A 25,038-nucleotide genomic window follows, 5' to 3' on the forward strand; every position below is an offset into this window, starting at 1 on the left:
GTCATATCAATAGAAATGAGGCTCAGCTTCACATGGTACCTCTGGGCAGCAGAGCCTGTGTCACACCCCTTGTCCTGGTTGTGAGGGAAGCAGGATATTTGCATCCTGATTTCTACACTCGGGTGGTGGGATATATTCATATGATGTGAGATTTCCTCAAATACAGATTGGCTGGAGGTAATGAGCTTGGATTGCCCAATGGGGAAGGATGGGTATGTGGAAACCAATGGCATTGTCCGTGACACTCTCTCATCTCCAGTTGGGTTCTCTTCTCTCCACTGTCCCCATGTGCTCAGAGTATGTACCTGCCTGAGATGCCTTAAAAAAAAAAAAAATATATATATATATATATATATATATATATATATATTCATTTATTTGGCTGTGCTGGGCCTTTGTTGGGGCACGCGGGATCTCTAGTTGCAGCATGTGAACTCTTAGTTGTGCCACGAAGGATCTAGTTCTCCGACCAGAGATCGAACCCAGGGCCCCTGCATTGGGAGCATGAAGTCTTAGCTACTGGACCATCAGTGAAGTCCCTGAGATACTTCATACGGCCCCAGTCCACCCTAGTCTCCGTTTCCCACCCTCATCTATTCCTTGCTCTCTTCTTTCCTCCTTGCCTAGTTCATGCTAATACACCCTCCAGAACTCAAATCCAAGCCAAGTTCTTTCCTACCCTTCCATTCAGGCTTTCTTCTTTTTCTTTTTTTCCCGGTCATTTGCTCTTCTTTTTCATTCTATTTATCACATACTATTTCAACATTTATTGGTTCAGTTATTAAGTTAGCATCCCTCTTCCCTCTAGGCCATCACTGTGATGAGAGCCTAAACTGTGTCTTGCTCACAGCTACTAACACAGTAATTGGCACTTAAGTGCTTAAGTTTTTATTGAGTGAATGAGCATGAAACAAATCCCATTTGTAAAGTTACTCTTGGATCAAAGATGTTTTAATAGTGCTTCCTGGAAACCACAGGTTAAATCCTCAGAGGTGTAAATATTTTAGAATTACCCAGAATTTGTTGGTCCATCTGTAATGCCCTCCATGGATCCTGTTACATCCATCCCTGCCCTGTGAGGATCAGTGCAGGGTGAGCTGAGCTGTTGTCATTGATGGGAACCTGTGACGTGCCTTGTATCAGGGTAGAAACCTAACCTAGAGTACTGTGGCCTGAGGGTGGTGGCAGCTTCAATTCCTATAAAAACTTTCCTCATGATATCATAGTGGTTATATTAACCCCCAACCTCACCAAAATTCTCTTACCAGGTTTCAGCTTAAATGTTTCTTTTCTCTTTTTGCTAACAACTTGAAAATATTTGGGTGGCTTTTCCTGTATAAGGGGAGGCTTTTATAAAACAGGTTGCCAGTCACCCAGGAAACTGGGAAGGGAGAGCACATCAAAGCTCCAGGAGAGTCTTTGGGTCTCTTTCCACCGTCAGGAGGAAGGGTGGGGGTCATTTCATCCACTAAAGAGCAGCGGATTGTTTCAGATGTGCTAGAAACTAATTTTATTCCCATGTCTGAGCAGATAAGGCCACATCCTCCAAATTGATTTGGAATTTATATTGGGAGATGGGGAAGGAATAAAATAAATAGCCTACCAATGTAATAATAGCTATAATTTACTGAGTGCTTAAGGCAGTTTTTGGACATGCTTCACATTAACTGGGTGCATATTCCCAATAGCCTATTTACATCTTTATTTTATATAAATGGTATCTTAGATTGGAGTCTTGATCTCAGGAGATATCTAACTTTTCAGCTGTATGAAGATACAGGCTTTTGAGTCTGGGGAGAAACTTGTTGGTCACTGAGGCCACAGTTTGTTGGCCTGGGACAGGCTGACCTGGTGGAACCCCAGCCCTCCCACTTAGTACCTGTCTGTACCCTTAGGCCCTTGTTTCCTTATCTGCAAAATGGGAACACATATCTCCCTCCCAATGGAAATTACCTAATGAATGGACAGCACCTGGTACACTGCTTGGTAACTTGTCACTGCCCATCATCTGTGATTTCCCTTCCTCTCTTTCATTCATTTCATTCATCAGGTGGATCTGGTGATGTTTGAACCTGGAGGGTATCTATAACCCCTGGCCTGCAGTTCAGTTCAGTTCAGTCACTCAGTCATGTCCGACTCTTTGCGACCCCATGAATCACAGCACCCCAGGCCTCCCTGTCCATCACCAACTCCCGGAGTTCACTCAGACTCATGTCCATTGGGTCAGTGATGCCATCCAGCCATCTCATTCTCTGTCGTCCCCTTCTGCTCCTGCCCCCAATCCCTCCCAGTATCAGAGTCTTTTCCAATGAGTCAACTCTTTGCATGAGGTGGCCAAAGTATTGGAGTTTCAGCTTCAACATCAGTCCTTCCAATGAACACCCAGGACTGATCTCCTTTAGGATGGACTTGTTGGATCTCCTTGCAGTCCAAGGGACTCTCAAGAGTCATCTCCAACACCACAGTTCAAAAGCATCAATTCTTCAGCTCTCAGCTTTCTTCACAGTCCAACTCTTGCATCCATACATGACCACTGGAAAAACCATAGCCTTGACTAGATGGACCTTTGTGGGCAAAGTAATATCTCTGCTTTTTAATATGCAGTCTAGGTTGGTCATAACTTTCCCTCCAAGGAGTAAGCATCTTTTAATTTCATGGCTGAAATCACCATCTGCAGTGATTTTGGAGCCCCCCAAATTAAAGTCTGACACTGTTTCCACATCTATTTCTCATGCCATGATCTTAGTTTTCTGAATGTTGAGCTTTAAGCCAACTTTTTCATTCTCCTCTTTCACATTCATCAAGAGGCTTTTTAGTTCCTCTTCACTTTTTGCTGTAAGGGTGGTGTCATCTGCGTATCTGAGGTTATTGATATTTCTCCCAGCAATCTTGATTCCAGCTTGTGCTTCCTCCAGCCCAGTGTTTCTCATGATGTACTCTGCATATAAGCAGGAAGCAGTGTTATTTCTAGAGGGACTGGGCAGGCTTGCAGGGTGGGCAGGCCAGCATTTGCTGAGATGGATTTGACTGTCAGGTGGGCTGGGCAAGCCCCTGCAGACCCTCATGCAAGGTAAAGGAATAGCTAGAACCTCCAAGGCTTTCGATTTTACAGCAGCTTGTTGGCCCAGACTTGCTAGCTCATGGGACTTTAGTGTGAGGCAGTACTGGGTTCTGGACTCAGACTCAGGTTCAAACCTCATCTTACAGTGGAGACTTGAGCCGATCTCTTCATCTCTATTTTCCTACGATTTGACTCGGAAGAATATTGGTAGTGACCTTGAAATGCCCTTAATAATTGCTAGCCCGTCTTTTTTTAGAAACAATTATATAAGGTTAAGATTTTATCCCAGGAAGAAGTCACACCTTCCTTGGAGCCCCCTAACATCCATGTAAATACATTCTGGTTCTATGTCTTGTGTCCCATCCTACCGTGTTATCATCAAAACACCACCAGTCTAAAGAGGAGACACGGTCTGGCACAGGGAGGCCTTAGGAAGTTCGGGTAATGATGGAGAAGCATTTTGCTGACTGCAGCTTTATAAAACCAGAGGGACTGTAGCAACTGCCCTCCTAGGAGCGCTTGAACCGTAGGAGGGAAGTAAAGAAGGGCTGAGATTTGGCGCCCTCAGCGGAAGAAGGAACAGGGACAGGGCCTGGGGATCGTCATGGAGGCGGGAAATCAGGGCTTCGGTTTGAGCAACAGACAACCCCGGATGCCCACTCCTAGCTGCGTGACCCAGAGGTAGTTCTTAACCTGGCCAAGCCTCCGTTTTATCGCCTCTGGAGAGGAGAGGATGGTAATACCCGCTTCTTGGTGGAACTTGTGAGGACCCAGGAAGTTTTAGAAGTACTCGGCACCCAGGAAGCATTCCAAGACTGGCTGCAGGGATCACTGCTGTCACTGTGGTTAGAGCTTTTGCAAAGGCTCGAAGGTCCAGGGCCCCGGGCGCGCGCATGCGCACGCGCACCCGGCCGGCCAGGTGAGGAGGCGGCCGGCCCGCACCTGGCATTTAACCCTTCACCTTCAAGGAGGTGGGCGGGACGGACGCAGGGACCAGGACGCGGGGTCGCGAGCCCGCCTAGACTTAACCCGGAGGCGTGGGGGCCGCTCCCGAGGAGGGCGTCCGGCCGTTTCCAGGCCGGGGTCCGCGCGACGCGCGGGGAGGGCGGGGGAGCGCCGAGGGGAGCGAAGTCTCGCGAGATCGCGCGCGGCGGCGGCGGCGGCGGCGGCGGCGGCAGCGGCGGCGGCCCGGGAGGTGAGCTGCGGGAGGCGGCGGCTGCCGTTGGGACTGAGGAGCGGGTGAGAGCAGCGGAGACCGAGGGCCAGGCTGGGGGGCCGGCCGGGCGGGCGGGCGGCCCGCGTTCTGGGCGGCCACCTCAGTCGGCCCCGCGGCTGCAGCGGAGTCGCCCGGTCCGAGCTGTCCCGGGACCCGAGCGGGCGCGGCGGGGCGGGGCGGCCGGGCCGGGGCCGCGGGGCGGCCGGGCCAGTCCCCTCGCAGCCCGCGTCCGCTCGCGGGTGCGACCGCGGGGCGCTCCTCAGTTTTCCCCGGCGGCGCGTTGGCGCGGGAGGACGCGGCGCTGTCGGGCGCGGCAACACCGTTCAGTGAGCCTTAACCGTCTGCCGGCACTTAGGCGGTTCCGCTCGGGCTGCACGCAGAGGTGAAGCGCCCTGCCCAGGGTCACGCCGCTGGGACGCGGTGGAGTCGGGGTTCACACCCGGGCACGGCGACTCCAGCGCCCCGCCCCGTCCTTGCCTCCCATCCTTCTCCCCGCCCCCACTCGCGGGGTTTTAGGGCTCGAATTCTCAGGTTCCGATTGAGCTGCAGAGGGTATGTCTGGGGTGGGGGGCCCGCTCTCCTCCTAATTGAATGCAGCATGGCACAGGATTTTCTTGGGGGAGAGTCCTCGGCCTTTGTCAGCTTACCCAAAGGGTTCCTGTTTCCGAAATGGACAAAACTTTTCTTTGGCCCTCTATGAGGGCAGAAGTGGGCTTAAAAGCAGCCGTGTGTGTCTAGGGTGGGATGTCCGATCGAATGGAAGTGGAATATTGGAGCCCAGGGCTTGCTTTAAGCAAAGGAAACTTTTTTTTTTTGTTCAGCACGTGATTCCACTCTTTGGAGCAGTGGTGCTCAACTTTGTCAGAACCAAGGCCCCTCCCCTTTGCAGCAACGGTTTGTAAAGCCCCCTTTACAGCTCCAATGAAATACATCAGAAATAAAAGCTACCTACGAACGTAGTTGAAAACCACTGTGATGCTCCGATTTAAATGTTAGAAATAAAAGAACAATACATGACCTGCATTGCCACATCACGGCTAGCACGTTACTGCTGTGCTGCGGACTGGACTGCTCCTACCTGCTGCTAGTGAATAAGCTTGGTTTGAAGAGAGGTAAAAATGTCAGGAGCTATTTCATACACGGAAAGGAAAGATTAGAGGTCTAGGTAGACACGGGAGTGGAGGACACCTTAAGTGTTGGAATAACTTATTTATGATTATGAAAATACACGCCTAGATTGAGTTAGGAGTAACAGGACAAGAGAAAGTACAGACTATCTCAGTCAACATATAAATACTAATATAGCCCTTCCGTGAATGCCCTCAGTCAACATATAAATAATACTAATATAGCCCTTCCGTGAATGCCAGACTTTCAAACAACATCGTAGGGCATGTTTTGTGCCGCAAGCTTTGAAGTACTGCTGCTTTGAGGCAACATGCTGGATTCCTACTGCTGCTCTCTGATAATGAATAAAATATTAGCTAGATTGAAGGGTTTCTGTTTGTTTGATTCAGCGGCAGTATCTCACGTAGTGTAGATAAGCTCAGTGTTGTGACACTGCAATTATATGTTGAGTTAATGCTTGGTGTGTGGAAATAGTCACTAATTTTCAGACCCTAGTCATTCAGTCTCAACTTATCTTGCTTTAGATACCTTCTCTTAAATTACTAGGGTTTTTCCATAATTTCTTGTAAAATAGTTAGTATTATGTTCTGAAGTAAGGCCAGTTAAGGCGATTAATCTGGCTGGTCATTGAAAAGTCTCAGGACCAGGATAAGTCTTCATTATGTGGATCTGCATTGTGAGAAGTTCGAGCATCTGGCTCCCAAGCTGTAAATGCTAGTGGTGTACCCCAATCACTTTGATAACTAAGCATGTCAGAGGACCTCACATGTCTCAAGGTCTAGCTCCATTGAGAGTGACTCTAAATTGTAGACTTAGTTAGAGCAGGGAAGGGGGCAGAATTTAACTGACAGTTTTTGTTGGGAACATTTTTCCCCTGTTCTTTCTGCATGTGTGCGAAGTCGCTTCAGTCATATGCGACTCTTTGCGACAATATGGACTGTAGCCCGCCACGCTCCCCTGTCCATGGGATTCTCCAGGCAAGAACACTGGAGTGGGTAGCCGTGCCCTCTTCCAGGGGATCTTCCCGACCCAGGGATCCAACCCGTGTCTCTTGCGGCTCCTGCATTGCAAACGGATTCTTTCCTGTTGAGCCATCAGAGAAGCCATTCTTTCTTTCTGCGTACTAATATCCATGTTAGAGAATTTGGTCAATACATATTGAACAAGAGTGAAAATCAAAATGAACTATAATGTTGTCCTCTGTGCTCCTGATAGGATTCGTTAGAAATTCTGATTTCATTTGAAATTGAGTTAGTCTTAGTGCCATGGGGAAAATGCAAATTGAGTCGATAGTTCAGCTCCAGCTATTATACAGCTATAGTGTAACAAGATGAATTTCTTCAACTTTTGTTAAATCCACACAGGATGTTTATCTTTCCTTTCTGTTGGATAGATAAAGTGACTTCTTTGCTGTAAGATGTTTGTTGTTCATTTGCTTGTTACTTTTGAAAGGTGCTATGGAAACAAACATGTAAGTAAGGTTGTTGTCAGAATAGAAGGATATATTTTAAATTGCCTAGAGATAGATACATTGAATCCTTCTAGATGGGAAAATTATCCAAATTAAGAATAATTAATTTTTATTACTTTGCACAAGCAGTATTATGTTGCAGGGTAAAAAGAGGTCACTCCTTTTTTGTTTTTTTAATCACTACCTTTTAAAAAAATACTGTACAAAAATGAACCAAGTCATATTATGTGGATGTTGGAACTTTTCCACTGTTTTAGGTATGGGGACAAATTGTTGAGTGAACAAAAATCCATGCCTCTATAAATGAAAATGCATAACTTATTATGTACATATCTCTGAGATTTATAATTAAGCCATTTCATTGATTTTAAGATGCATGTCTGAGATAGACTACTGTCTTAAAATTGACATGTCATGGTTTCATTGGCAGCTTTTGTTCTTTCTTAGTGTTACACAGAATAATAGTGTGTATGGAAATGATGGCATCTTAGATGCAGTGAGATAGGGATATGTAGAAATTTCAGCACATTGATTAATGTTTAACACCAAAAACTTTGTCCAAAGAATGACTTGCAAAATGTAGATACATACCAGTTCCAGGTTCTTCCATCTAAATTAGAATTCTTTACTTGAAAGATTCCTATAAACGTTTCTCCCTCATGTAAAAGCAAATGGAGAATCAGTATTTGTAAGTATAAGAACCATTTGAAAATATGTTTAGAAGGAAACAAACTGCTTGATCATTTTTCATGGAGAGAAGATGGTGTGGCTAATGTTTGAAGTAAAGGTAATCAGACAGTGTAACCAGGTGGATGTATGAATATGCCTTCTTTTTTTTCCCCCATTCTGAAAGATTCCTAGGTCCACTTATAAATGAAAGTTGTCTCAAATGAGACATCCTTAAGTTGAATTTCAACAATTCACTGTTATTTTAATAAGGTATAGTGGCTCAGATGGTAAAGAATCTGTCTGCAATGCAGGAGACCTGGGTTCAATGCCTGGGTCAGGAAGATCCCCTGGAACAGGGAATGGCAACCCACTCCAGTATTCATGCCTGGAGAATTCCATGAACAGAGGAGGATGACGGGCTACAGTCTGTGGGCTTGCAAAGAGTAGGACATGACTGAGCAACTTTGACTTTTTTCACTGAATGTATTTATTCTGTGTTAAAGACAGAATTTATATGGGAGACTACATGGTGTCCCCCAGCCTAGAAATCTGTGTAAGGACTCTACTGAGGGCAAGTTTCATAGGAAACTCAACCACTGAAGATTGCGTACCTTCTTCCAGGTGGATTTGAGCTTTTCTTTGTAAGTGTTCTCCCTCAACCTGCTGCACACTCGCAGCCTCCTGGAGCTTGTTTGAAATGCCAGCTCTGGGGCTCACCCCAGACTACTGAACCAGAATCTGCTTTTTAATAAGATTCTCCTCAAGTGAGGCATGAAGATGTATAAGGAGCACTCGGCCAGATCACTGGCGCTCAGACTGGAGTGCTTCTCGCCAGAACTGCTCCGCACCACTCCCAGGTCTCTAATTCAGTGGGTCTGGACTAGGGTTCGAGAATTTGCACTTTAAACAGGTTCTCAGATAATGCTGATCCTGCTGGCCCGGGGACCACACTTTGAGAACCACTAGGCGAAAGCATCCTCGTTGTACTTTTTCTATTTCTTCTGATTTCTTGTCCTCCAAATAGTACTTTTAGAGATTACTATAATGTGCTTTAGCTTGATTAAAGAAAAACTTAAACGTTGTGTGAAATTTAGTGATGGTCACACTAAATTTGCTTGTTAACATCTATTTCATAGAAAAATTCTTTCATTTTTATTTTTAAATTGAAATATAGTGCTTTACAATGTTCTGTTAGTTTCAGGTGTCCAGCAAAGTGATTCAGTTATACATACTTACATATATATATCTATATATATATCTATATATACACACACCCCCACATATGTATTCTTTTTCAGATTCTTTTCCATTTTAGGTTATTATAAGATATTGAATATGGTTCCCTGTGCTACACAGTAGGTCCTTGTTGTTTATCTTATGTATAAAAGTATGTATCTGTTAATCTCAAACTCCTAATTTGGGAAAACATTCCCCTTTAATGTGTGTTGGATTTTGACTCTAGGTGATAAGTAGTTCTCTTTCTCTTTCTCCTATGAAGTATATTCTTAACACTTTAAAATTCTTTTTGTATATATAAAATGTTCATGTGATTCAAAAACTAAAAAAATCTATTTTGAGGAGTCTAATTTCCAGTTTTGTTTTGGTTTAACATGCTGTCTCCAGCCATAGAAAATGTTTTCTATTTGTTTCCTATAGATGTCTGTTGTTTCTTTGTGTATATACAAGCAAATACCAGTACACTGTATATACCCACTCCTTTTATATGTTCAGTTCAGTTCAGTCGCTCAGTCGTGTCCGACTCTTTGCCACCCCATGAATCGCAGCACGCCAGGCCTCCCTGTCTATCACCAACTCCCGGAGTTCACTCAGACTCATGTTCATCGAGTCGGTGATGCCATCCAGCCATCTCATCCTCTGTCGTCCCCTTCTCCTACCCCCAATCCCTCCCAGCATCAGAGTCTTTTCCAATGAGTCAACTCTTCGCATGAGATGGCCAAAGTACTGGAGTTTCAGCTTTAGCATCATTCCTTCCAAAGAAATCCCAGGGCTGATCTCCTTCAGAATGGACTGGTTGGATCTCCTTGCAGTCCAGGGGACTCTCAAGAGTCTTCTCCAACACCACAGTTCAAAAGCATCAGTTCTTCGGCGCTCAGCCTTCTTCATAATCCAACTCTCACATCCGTACATGACTACTGGAAAAACCATAGCCTTGACTAGACGGACCTTAGTTGGCAAAGTAATGTCTCTGCTTTTGAATATACTGTCTGGGTTGGTCATAACTTTTCTTCCAAGAAGTAAGCGTCTTTTAATTTCATGGCTGCAGTCACCATCTGCAGTGATTTTGGAGCCCCCCCCAAAAAAGTCTGACACTGTTTCCACTGTTTCCCCATCTACTTCCCATGAAGTGATGGGGCTGGATGCCATGATCTTCGTTTTCTGAATGTTGCGCTTTAAGCCAACTTTTTCACTCTCCTCTTTACTTTCATCAAGAGGCTTTTCAGTTCCTCTTCACTTTCTGCCATAAGGGTGGTGTCATCTGCATATCTGAAGTTGTTGATATTTCTCCCGGCGATCTTGATTCCAGCTTGTGTTTCTTCCAGTCCAGCGTTTCTCATGGTGTACTCTGCATAAAAGTTAAATAGCAGGGTGACAATATACAGCCTTGACATACTCCTTTTCCTATTTGGAACCAGTCTGTTGTTCCATGTCCAGTTCTAACTGTTGCGTCCTGACCTGAATACAGATTTCTCAAGAGGCAGGTCAGGTGGTCTGGTATTCCCATCTCTCTCAGAATTTTCCACAGTTTATTGTGATCCACACAGTCAAAATAGAAATAGATGTTTTTCTGGAACTCTCTTGCTTTTTCCATGATCCAGTGGATGTTAGCAGTTTGATCTCTGGTTCCTCTGCCTTTTCTAAAACCAGCTTGAACATCAGGGAGTTCACGGTTCATGTATTGCTAAAGCCTGGCTTGGAGAATTTTGAGCATTACTTTACTAGCATGTGAGATGAGTGCAATCGTGTGGTAGTTTGAACATTCTTTGGCATTGCCTTTCTTTGGGATTGGAATAAAAACTGACCTTTTCCAGTCCTGTGGCCACTGCTGAGTTTTCCAAATTTGCTGGCATATTGAGTGCAGCACTTTCACAGCATCATCTTTCAGGATTTGAAATAGCTCAACTGGAATTCCATCACCTCCACTAGCTTTGTTCACAGTGATGCTTTCCAAGGCCCACTTGACTTCACATTCCAGGGTGTCTGGCTCTAGATTAGTGATCACACCATCATGATTATCTGGGTCGTGAAGATCTTTTTTGTACAGTTTTTCTTTTGTACAGGTGTATTCTTGCCACCTCTTCTTAGTATCTTCTGCTTCTGTTAGGTCCATACCATTTCTGTCCTTTATCGAGCCCATCTTTGCATGAAATGTTCCCTTGGTATCTCTAATTTTCTTGAAGAGATCTCTAGTCTTTTCCATTCTGTTGTTTTCCTCTATTTCTTTGCATTGATCGCTGAGGAAGGCTTTCTTATCTCTTCTTGCTATTCTCTGGAACTCTGCATTCAGATGCTTATATCTTTCCTTTTCTCCTTTGCTTTTCGCCTCTCTTCTTTTCACAGCTATTTGTAAGGCCTCCTCAGACAGCCATTTTGCTTTTTTGCATTTCTTTTCCATGGGGATGCTCTTGATCCCTGTCTCCTGTACAATGTCATGAACCTCATTCCATAGTTCATCAGGCACTCTATTTATCAGATCTAGGCCCTTAAATCTATTTCTCACTTCTACTGTATAATTATAAGGGATTTGATTTAGGTCATACCTGAATGGTCTAGCGGTTTTCCCTACATTCTTCAATTTAAGTCTGAATTTGGTAATGAGGAGTTCATGATCTTAGCCACAGTCAGCTCCTGGTCTTGTTTTTGCTGACTGTATAGAGCTTCTCCATCTTTGGCTGCAAAGAATATAATCAATCTGATTTCGGTGTTGACCATCTGGTGATGTCCATGTGTAGAGTCTTCTCTTATGTTGTTGGAAGAGGGTGTTTGCTATGACTGGTGCATTTTCTTGGCAAAACTCTATTAGTCTTTGCCCTGCTTCATTCCGCATTCCAAGGCCAAATTTGCCTGTTACTCCAGGTGTTTCTTGACTTCCTACTTTTGCATTCCAGTCCCCTATAATGAAAAGGACATCTTTTTGGGGGTTTTAGCTCTAAAAGGTCTTGTAGGTCTTCATAAAACCATTCGACCTCAGCTACATAAATTATTCTGACCCTTTTTTTTTTTTTTTAGTAGTGTACCTTTAGCGTCTTTCCACATTAGTATATAGAAAAGATTTATTACCAGATGCAGGATATACTACTGTGTGGCCTGTGCCATAGTTTATTGAAGTTAATGCCCGTTGATGGATAGTTGAATGTTTTCCAGTCTTGCAGTCACAGCCTGTGGTGAATAACGTTGTGCACATGTCAGTTCATATATGTGCAGTATCTGTGGGATAACTTTCCAGAAGTGGGATTGCTGGGTCCGTGAGCATTGCGTTTATACATTTTGATAAATGCTGCCTACCTTCAGGGTTGTATCATTTTGAACCCTTGCAGGTATCTGTCTCCGCAGCCTCTTGTAATAGGCTGATTACCAGCCTTTGGATTTGTATCAGTCCGATAAGGTGGAAAGTAACTCATTATGGTTTTAATGTGCATTACTTTGATTATGAAGGAGGCTGAGCATCTTTTCACATGCTGAAAGGCTGTTTCTTTCTTTCTTGTTTTTTTTACTTTACAGTATTGTATTGGTTTTGCCATACATCAACATGAATCCGCCATGGGTGTACATGTGTTCTCCATCCTGAACCCCCCTGCCACCTCCCTCCCCATACCATCCCTCTGGGTCATCCCAGTGCACCAGCCCTGAGCACCCTGTATCATGCATCGAACCTGGACTGGTGATTCATTTCACATATGATATTATACATGTTTCAGTGCCATTCTCCCAAATCATCCCACCCTCGCCCTCTCCCACAGAGTCCAAAAGACTGTTCTATACATCTGTGTCTCTTTTGCTGTCTTGCATACAGGGTTATCGTTACCATCTTTCTAAATTCCATATATATGCGTTAGTATACTGTATTGATGTTTTTCTTTCTGGCTTACTTCACTCTGTATAATCGGCTCCAGTTTCATCCACCTCATTAGAACTGATTCAAATGTATTCTTTTTAAGGCTGTTTCTTTTCTATGAACTATTTGTTCATGCCCTTTGCACATTTTTCTTTTGAATTACTTTTTTTCTTAACAATTTCTAGGAATTTATAAATTAGACCTTTGTGATGCGAATTGCAGTTTCCTCAAGCTTGTCATTTTTCAAAAGTTTACTTTAATGTATTTTGGTATAGAGAAGGCTTTAAAGTTTTTTCTTTGAATTTTAAGCAGTTAATATTTTATGGATTTTGAGTCATGAAAAGGCCTCCAAGAATTTGGATTTCGCCCATGTTTCTTTAAGGATTTTTTCCCTTTATGGTTTCATTTTTACACTTAAATCTTTGATCCATTTAGAATTTATTCTGGTATTCAGGGGTGATATATAGATTCAGCTTTATCCATATCGCTACCACTAATTTTTAGCCATTTGTTTCAGAATAGAGTACACCTTCATTATAGTCCAGATTTCCGGATATATTGGGAGACCTCTCTGGGCTTTCTGGTCAGTTCCATTAAGTCTTTCTATTCCTGCACAAGTACACATTATTGGATTTATAAAACGTCTTAATGCCTGTGAAACTAGTTTGTCCTGTTGCCCTTCATTTTCCTGGCCATTCTTGCTTGTTTATTTTTCCATGTGAACTTTAGAATCATTTGTCAGTTCCAGAAAAGAAAAACACACTTTAAAAAAGTTGAGATCATGTTAAATTTATAAACTAACATAGGGAGAACTGATATCTTTCTGATATTGAATTTTCCATTCCAAGAACATGATGTATTTTTTTCATTTGTTTGGTTTTACTCCTGACTCCTAGAGCACAAATTTTTCTCAAACAGGTTTTTCCCATTTCTTATTAAATTTTTTATATGTGTGTATATTTATGTGAATTGGAGAAGGAAATGGCAACCCACTCCAATATTCTTGCCTGGAGAATTCCATGGACAGAAGAGCCCAGTGGGCTACAGTCCATAGGATCACGAAGAGTCAGACACGACTAAGTGACTAATTTTCATTTCGTATTTATACGTATGCCTAAATATACATATATGTATGTTTTTATACATACATATAAAGTCTTTTTATCTTTTGAAGATAATGAAGTCTTTATCTTTTCTAAGTGGTTTTGAGATGATATACCTTGAAATTCTAATTAGTTTTGAACGGGCATTAAATTCTGCGGAATCACTTATACTTTTTTTTTTGCCTGAAGAGAAAGAAAGCCTTGGAAGTCAGGCTTGCAGTTAAATTCTATAGCTGCATTTATGAGCTCAGTGGACATCTGGGGGTCTGTTTGACACCTCTGAGCCTCGGTTTCCTAATTAGTAAAAGGAACAATTCTGGCTTGGTAAGAATGTTCGGAGAATTAAGAAGAATGTGAAATTCATCACTTAGTGCCTCTTCTACCAACGTCACTGCCAACAGCAGCGTGGATTGAGGTTGCTGTTCTCTTTTGTTTCTTCCTTTTTCCCCTCTCACCTGTAAAAGAGAAAGACATTGTGAAGAGAAGTAATAAAACAATACCAGACTTGAAATTAAAAGTAAGCTGTGATTCACTCCGAGCAGGATAATCAGTGTCCTTGAGAAAAGAACAAACTCAACCCAGCATTTGAGGCCCCTCGTGCCTCTCTCTCTGACCTTGCTGCTGGTTGCCCTCTCGGATGCTCCCTGACCAGAGGCTGCGTAGCCTTCCCCAAAGGCCCCACGTTTCCTATAATGCCATCCCTTCCACTTAGGACGTTTTGCTTCCTGATTCTGCCAGTTCAAATACGTGCTGCCCCGCACCCAATAAAAAAGCAGGATCTGTCTCCTTGTGTCGCTCATCTGTCCTGTAGCTTAGTTGTGATAATCTGGAAGCTACGAGGAGAGAAACCGTCACGCCCACCAAAGAACACAGAATACCTGGAAAGGAGCAGACACTCAGATGTTTTTAAATAAATAAAGAATAATTGATTTAGATCTTTCTTTGACTCGATGGACATGAGTTTGAGCAGGCTGCGGGAGTTGGTGAAGGACAGAGAAGCCTGGCGTGCTGCAGTCCATGGGGTTGCAAAGAGTCAGACACGACTGAGTGAATTGAACCTGCCTTGTGTCATATGCCTGGGTAATTCTGTCACCCAGTACATTGTAAGCATGTTGAAGATAAGGATTATGCCATTTCTCAATAATTATAGTAATAATGTGGTGATAGAGGTGGTGAAAGGCAAACGGATTATATACAAGTAATAATAAAAGTGAAAACTAACGTTCATCAAACATTTTATTATGTCCCAGAAACTGTTTTAAAGTCTCTGATGTGGATAATCTAACATAACCCTCAGCCGGCTTAGGAGTTGAGTCCTATTATTAGGCACTTGGGGAAACCAAGGCACACGGGCTTAGATGGACTTGCTCAGGAGCAGACAAGCAAGGAAGTGGTAGTGCTGAGACTCAGGCAGGTGTTCTTAATCAAGCAACCCAGCTTTTCACCTGATGTGAGGTTGACTATAGTTAGGTATAGGTTCTTGAACCATTTAGGGAGTTATTCAATTCCACTTGAACCTACTCACTTTTCTGCCCAATCTTCCCATTTTAGTAACTTCTATTTTATTAATTCTGATTCCTCTCAGACTTGATGTTCTTTGTCTGACCACCCTGCCTGGCGTGCCGTAGATGTTGAATAAAAAGTAATTTTAACTTTTTTTTCTCTCTAGGTTCCCAGTAAAGGTGCTAAGAAAGAGAATGTGAGACAGGAAAATAATTAAACATTTTTACTGAGGTAAGTTTTTTATGATTTAATTTTTTTAAAGAAAATGTCTCTTATTTAAAAAAAGTTTCTCTCCATACCTGCTTTCTGAAGATACAAGAGGGAGATTGTTGTTTTAGGAGTGTGTCAGTTGATAGAACCTGGGGTTCTTAAGGTGGTTTCCAGAAATGTGGGCTTCTGATTAAGGTCATTTGGCTTCCTTACTTATATGACTTGAATCTTTAATAAATTTCCGTTATCTCCTTGGTTTAAAGCCTGGTGCTGAGAAGGAGATCCCACAGGTGGAAATCCGTAAGCTGTTTGGTGATTATACATACTTGCAACATTCAGTGAAAACTTTTGATTTTAAAGTAGGGAGTTGAAGGGATTTGAAGCCACTTGGTGAGATTGCAACACTTCATTTTCCTAAATGAAAATGTGTTGTTTTTTTTCTTGCAGTAGTGGGAAAAAACTTCCATCAATGACACCTAACTCCTGCCACCCAGAAATGACTGCCATTATTATTTTGATAAAACTCCATTTAGAAATTTATGAATGGATAACTATTTACATATAAATGTTTAAGTAAATTGGTCTTTTATTTACTACAACAGTATTATTTTATGTATCTTTACACATGAATTGTAAAAGACGTGTAATCGTATAGTCATTTTACTGACAATATTTGATTGTTTAGAGGCACCATACTTTAATTGAGTCATTCATTTGATGACTGTTTAGATGGTTTCTAGTGGATAATAGTGTGTCAAACAACCCCATACGTACATCATTATATGCTTGTTCATTTATCTTCTTTGAAGTATAACTACTGGGTCAAAGATGATACGCATTTTAAATATAGGTGCTTGTGGCTAAACTGCCGTCTGTAAATAAAGACGCCTCCCCAAATGAAATTCTCCAGAGTCCTGTTTTCCACGCCCTTACCCACACTGAGTTTTGTTCATGTGTTTAATGCTTACCCGTCCAATAAGGAAAAATGGTGTCTCTTGAGATAGCAGGGCTTTCCTGTTTTTACTTGCGTTTGTTTATTTGGGGCTGTGCTGGATCTCTGTTGCTGCACTCGGGCTTTTCTAGCAGGGGCTACTCTTCACTGCAGTGTGCGGGCTTCCCGGTGCAGTGGCTTGTCTTGTGGAGCACTGGCTCTAGGGGCCTGGACTTCAGTAGTTGTGGCATGTGTTATCTTCCCAGATCAGGGATTGAACCTGTGTCTCCTGCACTAGCAGGTGGATTCTTTGCCATTGAGCCACCAGGGAAGCAAGAGAGCAGGGTTTCTGACTGGAGTAAACCTTTCATGTTTAAAGACCTCTTTCATCTGATAGCCTTACTTACATAAAGAATTTCCTTATTAAAAATATACATGTGGTTCTTGTGTGTACATGAGATGCTCTTGGACTTTAAATGTGATGAGAATGTTAAAATATACTGAGTTCTTTGTTTTTAGCTCTGTTACCCTGATTGAAAGTGAAAGTCGCTCAGTCACGTCCAACTCTGCGACCCAGGCCAGAATACTGGAGTGGGTAGCCTTTCCCTTCTCCAGGGGATCTTCCCAACCGAGGGATCAAACCGAGGTCTCCTGCATTGCAGGCAGATTCTTTACCAGCTGAGCCACAAGGGAAGTCCAAGAATACTGGAGTAGGTAGCCTATCCCTTCTACAGGGGATCTTCCTGACTCAGGAACTGAACTGGGGTCTCCTGCATAGCAGGTGGATTCTTTACCAACTGAGCTATCAGGGAAGCCCCATTACCCTGATTAATTCAGTATAAATATTTTTAAATTGTTGTTCAGTCACTGAGTTGTGTCCGACTCTTTGTGACCCCATGCACTGCAGCACACCAATCTTCCCTGTCCTTCACTATCTCCTGGCGTTTACTCAAGCTCATGTCCATTGAGTTGGTGATGCCATCCAACCATCTCACTCTCTGTCTTTCCTTCTGCCTTTAGTATTTCCCAGCGTCAGGATCTTTTTCAGTGAGTTGGCTCTTCATATCAGGTGACTAAAGTATTGGAGCTTCAGCTACAGCGTCAGTCTTTCAGTGAATATTCAGGGTTGATTTCCTTTAGGATTGACTGGTTTGATCTTCTTGCTGTCCAAGGGACTCTCAAGAGTCTTCTCCAGCATGACAGTTCAAAAGCATCAGTTCTTTGGCGCTCAGCCTTTATGATCCAGCTCTCACATCTGTACATGACTATTGGATAAACTATAGCTCTGACTATACGGACCTTTGTCAGCAAAGTGATGTTTCTGCTTCTTAATATGCTATCTAGGTTTGTCATGGCTTTTTTTTTCCCAAGGAGTAAGCATCTTTTAATTTTGTGGCTGCAGTCACCATCCACAGTGATTTGGAACCCAAGAAAATAAAACCTGCCACTGTTTCCACTTTTTCTCCATCTGTTTGCCATGAAGTGATGCCATGATTTTAGTTTTTTGAATGTTTAGTTTTAAGCCAGCTTTTTCACTCTCCTCTTTCACCCTCATCAGGAGTATTTAGTTCCTCTTTGCTTTCTGCCATTACTGTCATCTGCATATCTGAAGTTGTTGATATTTCTCCCAGCAGTCTTGATTCTAGCTTGTGATTCATCCAACCCAGCATTTCACATGATGTACTTCAAATATAAGTTAAATAAGCAGTATGACAATATACAGCCTTGATGTTCTCCTTTTCCGATTTTGACCCAGTCTGTTGTTCATGTCTGGTTCTGACTGTTGCTTCTTGACCTGCATACAGGTCTCAAGAGGCAGGTCAGGTGGTCTTATGTTCCCATCTCTTTAAGAATTTTCCACTGTTGGCAACTAACTAATATTACTGAGTTAGGTGACTATGCATTCACATGTATACGTATGAATGCCGATGTTGAGTTTCATATGTCCAGAGGATTTTGCTAGTTTCTGATATGAATATGAGCTCTAATTTTATGTTTATTTTAGATTTTATTTCAAATAAAAGTTGCCTAAGGAAGGTCTCACATGAAACAAACATGTACTTTGTCATTGGCTTACTGTTTGTTTTTTGACTTAATTGAAAGCCAGTTAAAATTCATCTTTTTCCTTGATATAGAATGCATCTTCTTATAGATTGCCTTTCATGTGATGCTTTTCTTTTCACTCCAAGTTAACATGGTTGAGGCTTGGACCTAGTGTGTTTTATGCACCAGCTTACATCCAGCAACCACTGTGATACCTGGCATGTACATGGCAGACACTCAAATCATTTTTGTAGGAATTAATGATTGGTCAATATAATCATTGTTAAGTTAGAATTAAGATGCAAGTGAGATGTGCCTTCAATTTTAATTAAGAAATTTAATTTCTTGGAGAAGAAAACTAACACCTGTGATATTTCAGTTCAGTCACTCAGTTGTGTCCGACTCTTTGCGACCCCATGAATCGCAGCACACCAGGCCTCCCTATCCATCACCAGCTCCCGGAGTTCACTCAAACTCACGTCCATCGAGTCAGTGATGCCATCCAGCCATCTCATCCTCTGTCGTCCCCTTCTCCTCCTGCCCCCAGTCCCTCCCAGCATCAGAGTCTTTTCCAATGAGTCAACTCTTCACATGAGGTGGCCAAAGTACTGGAGTTTCAGCTTTAGCATCAGTCCTTCCAAAGAAATCCCAGGGCTGATCTCCTTCAGAACGGACTAGTTGGATCTCCTTGCAGTCCAAGGGACTCTCAAGTCTTCTCCAACACCACAGTTCAAAAGCATCAATTCTTCGGCGCTCAGCCTTCTTCACAGTCCAACTCTCACATCCATACATGACTACTGGAAAAACCATAGCCTTGACTAGATGGACCTTTGTGGGCAAAGTAGTATCTCTGCTTTTGAATATGCTATCTAGGTTGGTCATAACTTTTCTTCCAAGGAGTAAGCGTCTTTTAATTTCATGGCTGCAGTCACCATCTGCAGTGATTTTGGAGCCCCCAAAAATAAAGTCTGACACTGTTTCCACTGTTTCCCCATCTATTTCCCATGGAGTGATGGGACCGGATGCCATGATCTTCGTTTTCTGAATGTTGAGCTTTAAGCCAACTTTGTCACTCTCCTCTTTCACTTTCATCAAGAGGCTTTTTAGTTCCTCTTCACTTTCTGCCATAAGGGTGGTGTCATCTGCATATCTGAGGTTATTGATATTTCTCCCGGCAATCTTGATTCCAGCTTGTGCTTCTTCCAGTCCAGCGTTTCTCATGATGTACTCTGCATATATGTTAAATAAGCAAGGTGACAATATACAGCCTTGACGCACTCCTTTTCCTATTTGGAACCAGTCCGTTGTGTGATGTTTAAATGCTCCTAAATCTAGATGTATATAATTGTAGTGACATTTGCTACTGTAACCTCTTGTGATGTTTTGTTTGGACTGTTGATTTGGATTCTGTCCAATTTCTTCGCAGAATCACACATACAACTGCGTTTTAAATCTCCTTTTTTGTTTTTTGTTGCTGTTAAGGGGAAAGTAACTGTCTAAAATAGGTAAAGTACTTGATCTGCTATTTACAGTATGTTTCATATTATACAGATGGGAATATCTTTCAGTTATTTGAAGACAAGGATAAAGTAAATTATAATGGAGAGAAATTGAGGTATATTTTAATTGTGTAGTCAAGCATTTGTTAAAAGTAAAAGTAGAGAAATGGATTGCCAGCCATTAAGAAGAATGTGTAAATCTTTGTCCAGTATCCTGCCTATTAGCGTTTCTGACTCACAACCAGTTTTTCACAGCCAAAATAAACAGAGAGAATGGAACAATTATCTAATAGATTTAGGCAATGTTGAGGATTCTTGTTTCATACACTTTGTTTCCACTGGAGTATGGGATTCTAAAGAATGCATGTGCTAGTTTTTAATTAGTATTTTAGCAGCAGCTATTTGCATGTAAAATTTTTTTAATTTATTAAATAATCCCCTAGCAATTTTTATTTGTACTTTAACTTTCTTAGCAACTCCTTCCTTAATAAATCTAAAGTTATTAATAAATCTAGGCAGGCTTGAAAGGAAATTATTGAGTCATCATTTTGTAGGTCTAAATTATATTTTCTGGACTTTACCCTCTATCTTATTGTGGCTAATGGTATGATCTTGTATTTGTTTTCTAAAATAAGTGAAGTTCTATGTTCTTATATCTCTTTTCTCCAATCGTATAGGAAGTTCCTTATATTATAGCTTTCATTTCACTGATGACTTACTTTCTTTAATTGCATGCTTTAAAACCCTAATTCTAAAAATACTTCTGAAAAGTGAGGCATTACTAGTAGCAGTTAAACTGGAGTCTTAATTAAACTTAAGACTATCATTTATTTCTCCTCTGAGCTGCATTTGTAAAAATTTTTATACTGTATTTAAACAGATTTTAAGACATTCTTATGCACTTAATGGGTTGGATTTTATGCATTTGCAACAGTTTCTTCCTATTTTAGGCATAAAGCTTAAAGTTTAGACTGGCAGTGTAAGTGGTTATTTGATTGGAAAGTTGGAAAGAAGAGAAGTTCTGTCTTCATATACAGGATTTGTGGTGGTAGAATATTCACATGAAACTGCTTCACGGTCAGGGTGAGAGTACTGAACTGCAATAGGAGGGCAAAATAAGTGCTGATGTGTGGCATAGAGAACATCTCCCTAGCAAAGGCAACACTCGGCCTTCCTTCTGTAGCATGTACAGTGAGTTAGTCCCTCACAGAGGTTTCATTGAATTTAGAGTCTTAGGGGGAGAGTTTGGGGAAGAGGGGTAGAGAACAGAAGCTTTGGGCTACAAGTTCCATAAAGAACGTGGTGCTTGGTGGAGCTCCCCGGGGGTAGGCCTCTCCAGCCTTGGAGTGTCCCATCCCCCTTGAGACCCTGGACTGTTTGTGCTGTGATTAGAACTTGGTCTGGAGCTGGGCGGAGGGGGTCTACCATCTACCACTGCAGAGTCTCAGTTCACTTCAGTTCAGTCACTCAGTCCTGTCCGACTCTTTGTGACCCCATGGTCTCCCTGCAGAGTCTCTAAGTAGACTTCCGCCACGCCACGTGTGAGGTAATGGTGTAATGAGACACGCGGGAATTTCACATGAGCTTTACCTCTGTGCCTGTTTGTTCAGAGAGGACACCTAATTCATGGTGCAGGTTATGTTTGCGTCTGCTAAACCCAGTAAGTTTTGTTGTAAGTAGATTTCAGTCTGTTTTAATGTAACAAAGTTTTTTTGTCTGAATCTTCTGGCAGCCATCTCTCAAATGTTAACGGTAATAGCTGTCAGTAGGAAGGGTATCCGCCTACATCTTTTTTGCAGTGCTTGAAGCCATCCCACTTCCTTTTTCTTTTTCCTTAAGAACTGATTACTGACACTTGGGAATTATAATCAGATTTCATCAATCTTTATGGAAAGGTTACCAATTATTGCACTGAAAAATTGGCATTTGTCTCTAATAGTAAGTGTTTCTCTTGGTATGTCTCTCTCAGTTCATTGCTTTTAAATACCTCTTAGGTGAATGAATGCTTTGTGTCATGCCCTGATTTAATACATTTAAAGCAGACTTTATTGATGGCTTTCTTACTTTCAGTTATATGGAAGGGGGAATAATTTAATAGAGACTTTTCATAGGATCTTTTGGTTGCTTAGATGTCCTTGGGGTAGTAAAGAATGACTGGTGTCAGTTACTTGTGTTGTGATACAAGCTCCAGAATCAATATCTGCATTGAAGAGTTGAGAGCAGCGAGGATTTTTATGGTGGGGTGTGCATATTGAGCGTTGGCTGTACCTTCGGCGTGTATTGTTTCATTTTGTTCTCTAATGACTCTCAGGCTAGGTTCAGTCACTCCAGTTTTAGAGAATAGAAGGCTTGGTTATGAGGTTTGTCCTTGGGCACTCAGCTAGTACATTAAAAACAAAACAGTAACTTGAATCCAGATCTCTCTGGCTTTTCTTGTCACAGTTCTTAGAGTGTTTCCATTATCGTAAATGAGTGAAATGTTGGGCGGAACGAAGATACAGCCGCTTTATCAGCGCCATTGCCCTCGTTCTTACCCTCCTCTCTGTTTCTAATGTTCTTCAGGATTAACTGGCGAATTTTAGGAGCCTGCCAAGGTGTCTGGCTCATTGTGTTCAATACAACATGGGCTTGTTTAATTTAGCAGTGCTCTGAGATGAAAGGTTTGTGACGGCCAAGTACAAACAGACCTTCTGTGGGATGTTAATTTTGTTATAGGAGAGAATGCTTGTTTTTCCTTGCTCTGTGTTAATAAAGAAGCTGGCACATTTTCTCATCAGTTAAAAAGGACTTTGACTTGTTTAAATCTGTGTAATCAAAGGGAAGCGAGTGGTTCTGGTAAACATTTTTCTTTGTGCACTTTTTGGTTAGTTCCATTTTATACCTGCCAGCAAATTGCAGTTTGCATGCTCTTTTGTTCTTTTCTTCTTTTACTTTGAATCTGATTTTATGATTGGTCGCTGTGGGGATTTGGTGGTAGGAAAATAAATCATTTCCTCATTTGAACAGATTGTGCGTTTGTGTGTGTGTGTGTTTACAACAGGTTATCCTGTGGTAGGCAAAGTGATTCAGTCAGGCCCCTGCACGGAGGTGTCACTATATGATTTTGTGTAGTAATTTTTTTTCATAACATCTCTATTGACATGTAATTCACATACCACAAAGTTCATCCATTTAAAACATAAAATTCAGTAGATCTTTCTGTATTCACAGAGTTATGCACGGATCCCCAGTCTCATTCCAGACACTTTAATCACCCCAAAAAGAAACCCCAGACCTAGTAGCAGTCACTTTCCATTCTTCCCTGTCTTTAGTCTCTGGCAGCCACCGTTTCTACTTTGTGTGTCTCTGAATTCGGAGTATGTCATATAAATGGAATTATACAATACGTGTGACCTTTTGTGTCTGACTTCTTTCACTTAGCATGCTTTTGAGGTTCGTCTGTGTCATAGCATATATAAGAATTCATTCTTCTTTGTTGTTAAATAATATTCTACGGCATAGATAGATAACATTTTGTTTATTCATCCGTTGATGGCCACTTAGGTGGTTTCCAGGTTTTGGCTGTTGTGAATGCTGCTGAGAACATTCATGTCTAAGTTTTTTGGGTGGACATCTGCTGTCATTTCTCATGGATATATATCTAAGAGTAGAATTGCTGCCTCTCATGGTAACTCTATATTTAACTTTTTGAGGGATTGCCAGACTGTTTTCCAAAGTGGCTGTACTATTTTACGTTCCCATCAGCAGTGTTAGAGGATTCCATCCTGGCCAACACTTGTTATTTTTTGTTTTGTTTTTCATAGTAACCATCCCAGTGGGTGTGAAGTGGTCTCTCGTGGTAATTTCGATTTGCATTTTCCTTAATGGCTGCTGCTGCTGCCGCCAAGTCGCTTCAGTTGTGTCTGACTCTGTGTGACCCCTCAGATGGCAGCCCACCAGGCTCCCCTGTCCCTGGGATTCTCCAGGCAAGAACACTGGAGTGGGTTGCCATTTCCTTCTCCAATGCAGGAAAGTGAAAAGTGAAAGGGAAGTTGCTTAGTTGTGCCCGACTCTTAGCGACACCATGGGCTGCAGCCTACCAGGCTCATTCGTCCATGGGATTTTCCAGGCAAGAGTACTGGAGTGGGGTGCCATCGCCTTCTCCGCCCTAATGGCGTTCAATATCTTTTCATGAGCTTCTTGGTCACTTGTATATTTTTTAGAGAAATGCTTATTCACATTCTTTTCCCATTTGAAAAATGAGATTGTCTTTTTATTGTTGAGTTATTTTTGTGTATTCTAGATTTCTTTGTATATTTTAGATGCACCCCTCTGCCCTCCACATAGGGCTTTATCAGAGATATGAACTGTAAAATTTTCCTCCCTTCCTGTGGGTTGTCTTTTCACTTTTTTAAAGAATGTTCTTTGAAGAAATTTTTTAATTTTTGAGTAGACCAACTTCTGTTTTTCTTTGGTTGCTTATGTTGTCTTGCCTCTGTTTGAAATTTTCTGCAAGTTAAAAAAAAATTGCATCTTATTTCTATACATCTGATTTTAAAAGTTGCTGCAAAATTAAATGGTCAGCTGTTAACTATATAATGGGTAGAGGTATTTAAACATCTTTCATATTTTCAAATATTCTCATCTAATACAAGGTGAGAAGACCAAGTTTCCTAACCTAAAACCCAATGTGCGTTTTTAAAGTTAGAAATAATGTCTGTCAGTGTTCTGCCTAGCTCAGAATGCATGGGACATTCTGTGAACATTTTCAGTGTTTTGTATGTACTAAGCCCTTGACTAGGCTTAGGGATCCGGAGGTGAGTGGGCCATGGCTCTATCCTCAAAGAACTAAAGCTCACACGCCAAGCTAGAAGCATCCACAGACAGTGGAGACCCATGGAAGGGAGGAAGGAGTACTCTCCTGTATTTGGGTGAGAATGTCTCACTGAAGAGTGGACACTTGAAGCAGCTCTATTGAGATATAATTCATGTACCACGAAGTTCACCCATTTAAAGCATGCAACTCAGTAGATTTCAGTACATTCACAAGAGTTGTGCTCAATCCGAAAAGATGGGTGGCAATCAGAACCTTTTGTTAGGGTCTTTGATTTTCTCTTCCAGTTTCTTGCTACTGTGTACACCGTGTCTAGA

General features: G+C 42.0%; 1 protein-coding gene across 6 annotated transcripts in view; it reads left to right on the top strand.

The window, feature by feature from the left end:
- The first annotated feature begins 3,627 nt into the window (after positions 1-3,627).
- MRTFB (myocardin related transcription factor B) overlaps positions 3,628-25,038 on the top strand; it is a 215,796-nt gene continuing 194,385 nt past the window's right edge. For 4 of the 6 annotated variants that reach the window (XM_069570155.1, XM_069570157.1, XM_069570160.1 and 1 more), the window contains exons 1-2: positions 4,197-4,300; positions 15,392-15,456. The gene's annotated coding sequence lies outside the window, so the exon portion shown is untranslated. Of the gene's footprint in view, positions 4,301-15,391; positions 15,457-25,038 lie in introns of all 6 variants that reach the window. The other 2 variants (XM_069570158.1, XM_069570156.1) reach the window with 2 other exon arrangements.

Source organism: Ovis canadensis, chromosome 24, assembly GCF_042477335.2.
Source record: "Ovis canadensis isolate MfBH-ARS-UI-01 breed Bighorn chromosome 24, ARS-UI_OviCan_v2, whole genome shotgun sequence".
Taxonomy (NCBI): Eukaryota; Metazoa; Chordata; class Mammalia; order Artiodactyla; family Bovidae; genus Ovis; species Ovis canadensis.